This window comes from Abrus precatorius, unplaced genomic scaffold (assembly GCF_003935025.1).
Source record: "Abrus precatorius isolate BTA unplaced genomic scaffold, Abrus_2018 Scaffold7, whole genome shotgun sequence".
Taxonomy (NCBI): Eukaryota; Viridiplantae; Streptophyta; class Magnoliopsida; order Fabales; family Fabaceae; genus Abrus; species Abrus precatorius.
In genome coordinates, this window is record NW_020874417.1 from 28,612,025 (window position 1) to 28,619,348 (window position 7,324).

Below are 7,324 nucleotides of genomic sequence, written 5' to 3' on the forward strand. Positions count from 1 at the left end.
ATCAAGCTCTTTCTTTTTTCTAATTTGCCCATCAACAAAACAGAAAGAAGACTTACGGTGTCTACACATTATAAAGTCCATACCAAATGAGATGTTATAAATCCCAAGAAACTTGTTATAAAATTACTTCAATATAGATAAAACTTCATAGATAACATATAATAGATGATTATAATATATGTATGCTCATATATGAGAAAAATATCCAGCAAAAACTACTCTTACTGGCATGCCTGCAGGATTTTAATCAATATACTGACAATGAGTGTAAATAAGAAAAACAGAAAGTGCCTGTTTCTATGCAGTTGATGCACACTTGCATTCGCCTCCAGGGATGCAAATACAAAATTGGAAAGTTGCTCAACCACCCATTTCAAAACACCCCAAATTCTCTTCTCTCTCTATCTCCATTTTTCATGGCAACATTTTGTTTGTGGCATATCACACACATAGGGAATGCAGTCAAGTTAGCTAAGACCTTTATTTCTTTTCAATATTACGAAAAATCCATGTTTCATTGTGCATGTAGAATGCCACCTTTCTGCAAGAGGCACGCTTCTACCAAAACACAACACATGGATAAGGGACAGGAGTGGAATGTGTGAGACCATGGAGATATCAATTACAAAACAATAATCAAAAGAATGGATTGAAAGAAATAAAAGAGATAATGTAGAACACCCAAACTAAAAAGGATTGTGATACACATTGAGAGAAGTTCAGGACCCAGAAACAATAGCAACGTGTTGTGCACAATAGATTGTGAAAAGAAAAGAAGCTTAAGCTGCAAAAGAAGCAAATGGGTAGCCCCAAAAGGGGTTAAAGGGTTAGAAGATGAAGGGAGTAACATAAGGAAAATAAGAGCAGAGAGAGAAAGAGGGTGAAGCCAATGCAGGGCCATAGAGAACTAGGGATTGATGGTGAGTCCAGAAGGAAGAACCAAAAATGGCATCAAAAGCCATGAAGTTTGTTCCAAATTTACAATGCAACCACATGAGAATGTGTTGGGTTTAAGACAAGAAAACTGTTAGCAAAGTTTATGAAGAAACACCAAATTTATATCCTTGCGACGACAACAACATACTGCACTGTTCCTATGTCGTTCTGTCTCTCTTACCTCTTAATAATTAATTCTTAGTGAAATTTATATATACAAAAATAAATTGTAAAAAGTTAAAATTATATTTTATAAAGTAAGTAAAAAATATGAAACAATTTTTTGATAAAAAAAATTCATATGATATTTTTATAAAAATATTAAATTTATAGTTTTAGTAATTATTTTTATATAATATTAAAAAATTATAAAATATTAATAAAAATATAATAAAAAATTATCATATTACATATTTTTAACTCATCACTCAGATAAGAATTTAAATTATAAAAATAAAATAAATCAACTCAACAGGATAAGCTAATATATTATTTTATTTAATAAATACTAAAAATAAAATAAAATTTCTTATCTTAATCACTAAATAAGGTCTAAAAAAAGTATTGAGAAAAATAAAAGTGAATAAAAATTTTAGATAAAAAGAAATAACTCGACGTGTTATTAATTCACTCAAATTGATAAAAATATATTGTAAAAGTAAAGGTAATTAAGAAAATCAACAAAATAAATACGTGTTATTTCGCATAATTATAAGTATTTATTGTTTAGTTTGATTATACTTATTGTTACGCATGTTTTATCAGCTTATTCAACAGATTTTAAAAAAAAATACGACTTCTGCGTAAAAAGAATAAATTACAGACCTCACCAAAAGTAATTTTTATCCTTAGTAAAAATGATTTATAAAAAATAAATATATAAATTTGTAGCTATAACAAATTAAAATTTAATAAAATTCTCCCCAAAGTTACACAACAAAATTAAAAATCAAATCCATTATGATGAATATATAGAAATTAATAAATCACAATCTCTACTAAAACAGATTACAAATTACCTGGTGTGATTTGAACTTCGATAATCTCCTTAAGATACTTTCAATTATCTGCACAAAAAGGAGTGAGCAAAAATAAGTAAAATTAGAGAAGCCAATGTATGAAACTTTAAAATTGATACAAATAAAGCAAAATAAAAAATAAAAAATAAAAAAATCAATACAATGTATGCATTATTTGGACAAATTAGTGATGATTTTTTTAATATAATGTTTATTTTTAACATTAGATTAATAATTAGATCAGCAAAGGTATTGACTTGCAGTTTATAAATTCAGTTGTAGTTGAATCGAGTCAAATTCGTAATTGCAATATATTTTTATATTTTTTAATACATTAAATGATAAATTAATATAAAATGTAAGAAAATAAGGTTAAGTAAAATTTTAAATTAGTATAAAAAACATATTACACGTCTTTTAATAAATAAACTCTTGTACCGATCCTTGAGATTATATGAATTAAACATTTAAGTCTCCAAATGCTTTAAAACTTATTATTAGTTATCAAATCTTAGAATAAAACAATAATAAAAGTAAAAAATAATAAATATCTATATCTATATATCTATATATATATATATATATATAAATCAATACAAACAAAATGTTTTAAAAAAATTATGAGTTAAAATAATTATTCATACTATCTCAATAGCTAACTTAAAAATTTACTCGATAAACAAAATTATAATAAAAAAGTTTATTAATAATAATAGAACTCATGCACGAGCATTTTTAAAATGTTTTATGAAAAAACAATATTAAAAATATTATTCAAACTGTATTTTTTTGTATCGATTTTTGTTTTCCATCAATTTGTTGAGTAGTCCAAATTGATGACCTAATAAATTTTCCATTAAAAAAATCAAAATTGACATCAAATTTGGGATTGAAAAAAATGCAATTTTAAGAAAAATTCTGATAAAATAAAGCTTAAAATAAACACAAAAATTCATATTATATGTAGTATAAGGTAAGCAAATAAATAAAAACAATCTACAAGTAAAGTTAAATGTAGATATGTTAAAAAAAATATCAAAGCAAATGACCTAATTAATTTACTAATTTTTTTATTAAATTGATAACAAAATCAAATCATTGATTTTTTTTTTCTGAATCAATCAACATGAGTTAAAAAACAAAAACTTTTGTCCAAGTTGATCTCAAACTTCAAGTGTTTTGATAGATGAACAGTCTTTCCTTGTCAAATAAACACAATGCATATTTTTTCATAATAAAAATACACAAAATATAATAAATAGAAGTTAAATTTATACTTAAAAATAAATTTCACCTGATAAGATTTGATCTTTCAGCGATCTTCTCAACAACAGAAAGAAAAACCAGATCAAGATTTTTGTGACGACTAAAGATTAGGGTTTGAAAGCGGCGCAAAAAAGAGTAAAGAAGTACAAATGAAAAACCTAATATATAGACCTTTAAAATCAATATAATCATGATAATACTTTATTTGGTAATCCAAGTCGAGTCGAAATAACGAATCATAATAAGACAGGTGTATTAAATTTATTATTTTTACAATGAAATAATTTAATATATGCGAATAATATTATTTTTTATTTGAACAATATTTTTATTGATCTAATAATGACCAATAAAATAATTATTAAATTTGTTATCTTAATGTTTATTGATGTGTTTTTTTTTAATTTTAGATTATTTAAATTGTATAAATATTTAAAAAAAATTAAATTTGTTAATATTAGATGTCAAATTTAAACACTTATATCACTTAACAACTTTTAATAGAATGTGAAATTGATCAATATAACTATTGGTTTGAAAGTATAAATAGAGTAAATTTAACTTTACAAAATATCATATAAAAATAAATATTAAATTTTAAACATATTTATAAAATGTTGATTGTATAAGTGTCAAAGTTTGATACATATATGAATAAGTAGCGTTAATAACACACTTTTTAATACATTATATTATTTATTAAAATTTATTAAAAATTATAAAAATCATTTAAGAATAAATTAAAGTAAAACTTATACAATTTTTATAGTTTTTAATAAATTTTGATTAATAATAAAAATATGTTGCTAATGTTCCTATATATCAAAAATACTAACATTAATGAAAAGCATTAATAAAAAAATAATATTTAATATTATTTTAAATTTCTATATAAATAAATAAATAAAAATATATTATTTATTATCTCTCAAAATAAATTAATAAAAATAACATATTGATCACTTGAAACATTCCATTATCAACAAGCATTAATTGAAATATTTTATAAGGTTAGAAATCACAATTAGAAAAATAAAATTAGAAGTTATTAATTTATTTAGACAAAAAGACATATATTAGATAAATGATTTAATACACCTAATTTTTATAAGAAAAAATTTAGCAACTTATACCTTCAATATATTTAAGAAAAAAACAATAAATGAAAGTCAGTAATTATAAGTGCTAAAATATATTCATATATTGTATTAAAATAAATACTTGTTTTAAAAAAACAAGTAAATATATATTAGCTAATCTCTTTAAATAAACATTTCCTTTTTCACTTACCATTCAAATGAAAGCATATATCCAATGAAGGGCACTTCAAAAAGGTTAGTATTGGTTTTAACTCTGTATCTGAATGGAAACTATTTATTTCCTTTACTACGAATCACGTAAACAGTTTTTTTTCCTATTTTACCTACTTTTCACCAGTTTAGTTTATACAATAAAACTTTAATAAAGTCCAATCCATAAGTGTTATTATTTTAATATAATTTTAGTCTCATGTCAACAAAATTAGGTGGCTTTAATTTTAAATTATTTTACTTTATTCTATTTTATTTTATTTATACATTCTATTTAGATAAAATATTATCAAAATAAATAATTTTTTATGATTTTAAGTATTATATTAATACATATTTTTATTTATTTATTTAACAAATATAATAAACGTTTTATGTTTTTTAATTTTTTTATAGTTTTGTTTCTAAAAAATATAAAATAGTTATAAAAATATTTGGAAAAACTAAAACAGGTGGAATGCACAATATCAATTAACATATAAATAAAATTTCAAAAAAGTTGTTAATGTGTAGCACAATTTCCTAATTTGTAGAATTAGAGACATGTTAAGATCTATTGGATTAGATTTGTTAGAATTTTGTATGTCTAGAGAGAGAGAGAGGGGCAAATTAATATGCTCATTCTTTAATTAAACTAAAACTTGATCTTTTATCTTCTTATTTTGAGTTTAAAGTAATTCCTCTTTTCCTTATTCCTTTTTTAAGTCTAGATTATAGTAGCATGTCATATCCTAGAGCTATTGATTAAGTGTTGTTGTTTTGGGCCTTTAGTCCTATTGAATAACTAAAAAACAAAAAATGAAATTTCAATGAAATATAATTAAAATAATAAAATATTAATTATAATAATATCAATGTTTAATTAATAAAATATATATTTATAGTAGAATATTATTAAAATAAATATTTCTTTTGTCATATGAGTATTATAATAATGTATATTTTTATTTTCTCTATTTAATATATATAATAATAGTAATCATTAACTATATATTTTTATTTCATAAAAATATAAAAGAACAAGTCACCTATAAATAAAAACATAATATTAAAAAATGTCACATAACATTATAATAAAAAAATGTTTAAATATATAATTAGTTTTTTTTAGGATTTAGTCTTTTAAATGTTAAGAAATTATAATTTAGTTTATGTAGTTAATTTCTCTTCTGTTAAGTGTTAAGTTGAGAGAATTAGCTCAATATTCTTATGTCATTTAATTTTTAATATTTTATTATTTAAAATTAATATTTATAATAAAATTTTAAATATATTTAAATATTTGCCAAAAAATTTCTAAATCTTATTTATTGCTTCTCTTTAAAAGGATTTGATTTGAGCTATTAATTGTTATAGAAAGTTACACTTGATGTAATGTGTTGAGTAGGGTGTTAACGAGAAGGAAGAGTGAGGGAGAAAAATGACATAAACATGGTGTGTGCAAAATAATAGTAATATAAATATAAATTATAGATTAGAATGAAAAGTTATAGAATGATGATGGTTACAAAAGATTTAGGGTTTAATTATATTTTTGATCCCTATAAATGTTGAATATTTTATAATAAGTCTTTGTAAATTTTTTATTAAAATTTAGTCCCTAAAAAATAAAAAATAAAAAGATTTACTTCAAACCTTTAACTCTCTTCTATTAAATGTAATCTGAGCTCAACAATTATATGTGTCATTATATGACATGTCATGTCATTTATTATTTTTATTTTTTATTTAAAATTATATAATTACAAATAAATCTTTAAACATATTTTATATAATTATATAAAAGTTCTTTTAATTTTTTTTTCTTCTTCGTACATCTCTTCTTTCTCCTTCTCCAACCCTCAACCTTATTCTCTCATTGTAGGAATTAAATCTTAATAAAAAATTATATAAAGATTTATCATAAAATAAATTATATTTACATAAACTAATAACATATTTAAATTTAAAAAATTATAAAAAAAATACATGATTTAATAGAAAAAAAACTTTACTTATAATTAAAGATATTGGGTTATAAAACTTAAAAAGTAACCATCATATATGAATGCAAAGTAAAAATAAGTACTTTACCCTTCACTTTATCAATGAACTTCTACTTCCCCCTTCTGCTCCATAACATCTCGTTCGCTGTAGCAGTAAAGTTTTTGTTAGGATCAAAATGGAGAATAGAAAAACCATAGAAAATATCGTATTATGGAATTGCAGTTTTGGGCAATCATATAGCAATGAACCAATTTTCGCGGTAGCCTTTAGATATTTTTTCTTCTCTACACCAAATGAAATTTCGTAATGAGAAAAACTGAATCAATTGAAAACATTACATTAGGCCAAAGTCATAAGCAAGACCATTTTTTCCTACATGATAAGTGAGTTGATTGGCCTATAAAATAAACTTTATTCAAAAATGCCTTTTAGAAAAAAAAAATTAAGATGATGGGTTTTTCACATACTTATTGTTGAGATAATAACATTTAAGTGTCATTTAATTTTAATTCTCATTTAGAATAACAATAATGATGACGATATACATTTACTGTTGAGATTACGAATGCATTGAGTACATTGAATATTTGGCTTTTAAAGCTTTTTAATTAACTGTTTTATTCTATTACTAAAATGGTTGTATCAGTTGGCTATTATTTGGTCACTATGCCATTGCTGATCACTATAACTGTTTTATTAGCTTTCAATTGCTATTATTTGTGAGATTTTGTTTTCAAAATCCTCTCTTAAGGTATGTGGCCAAAGGAACAGCTTTTCAATTATTTTTCAAATTAAGTAATTTTAGTA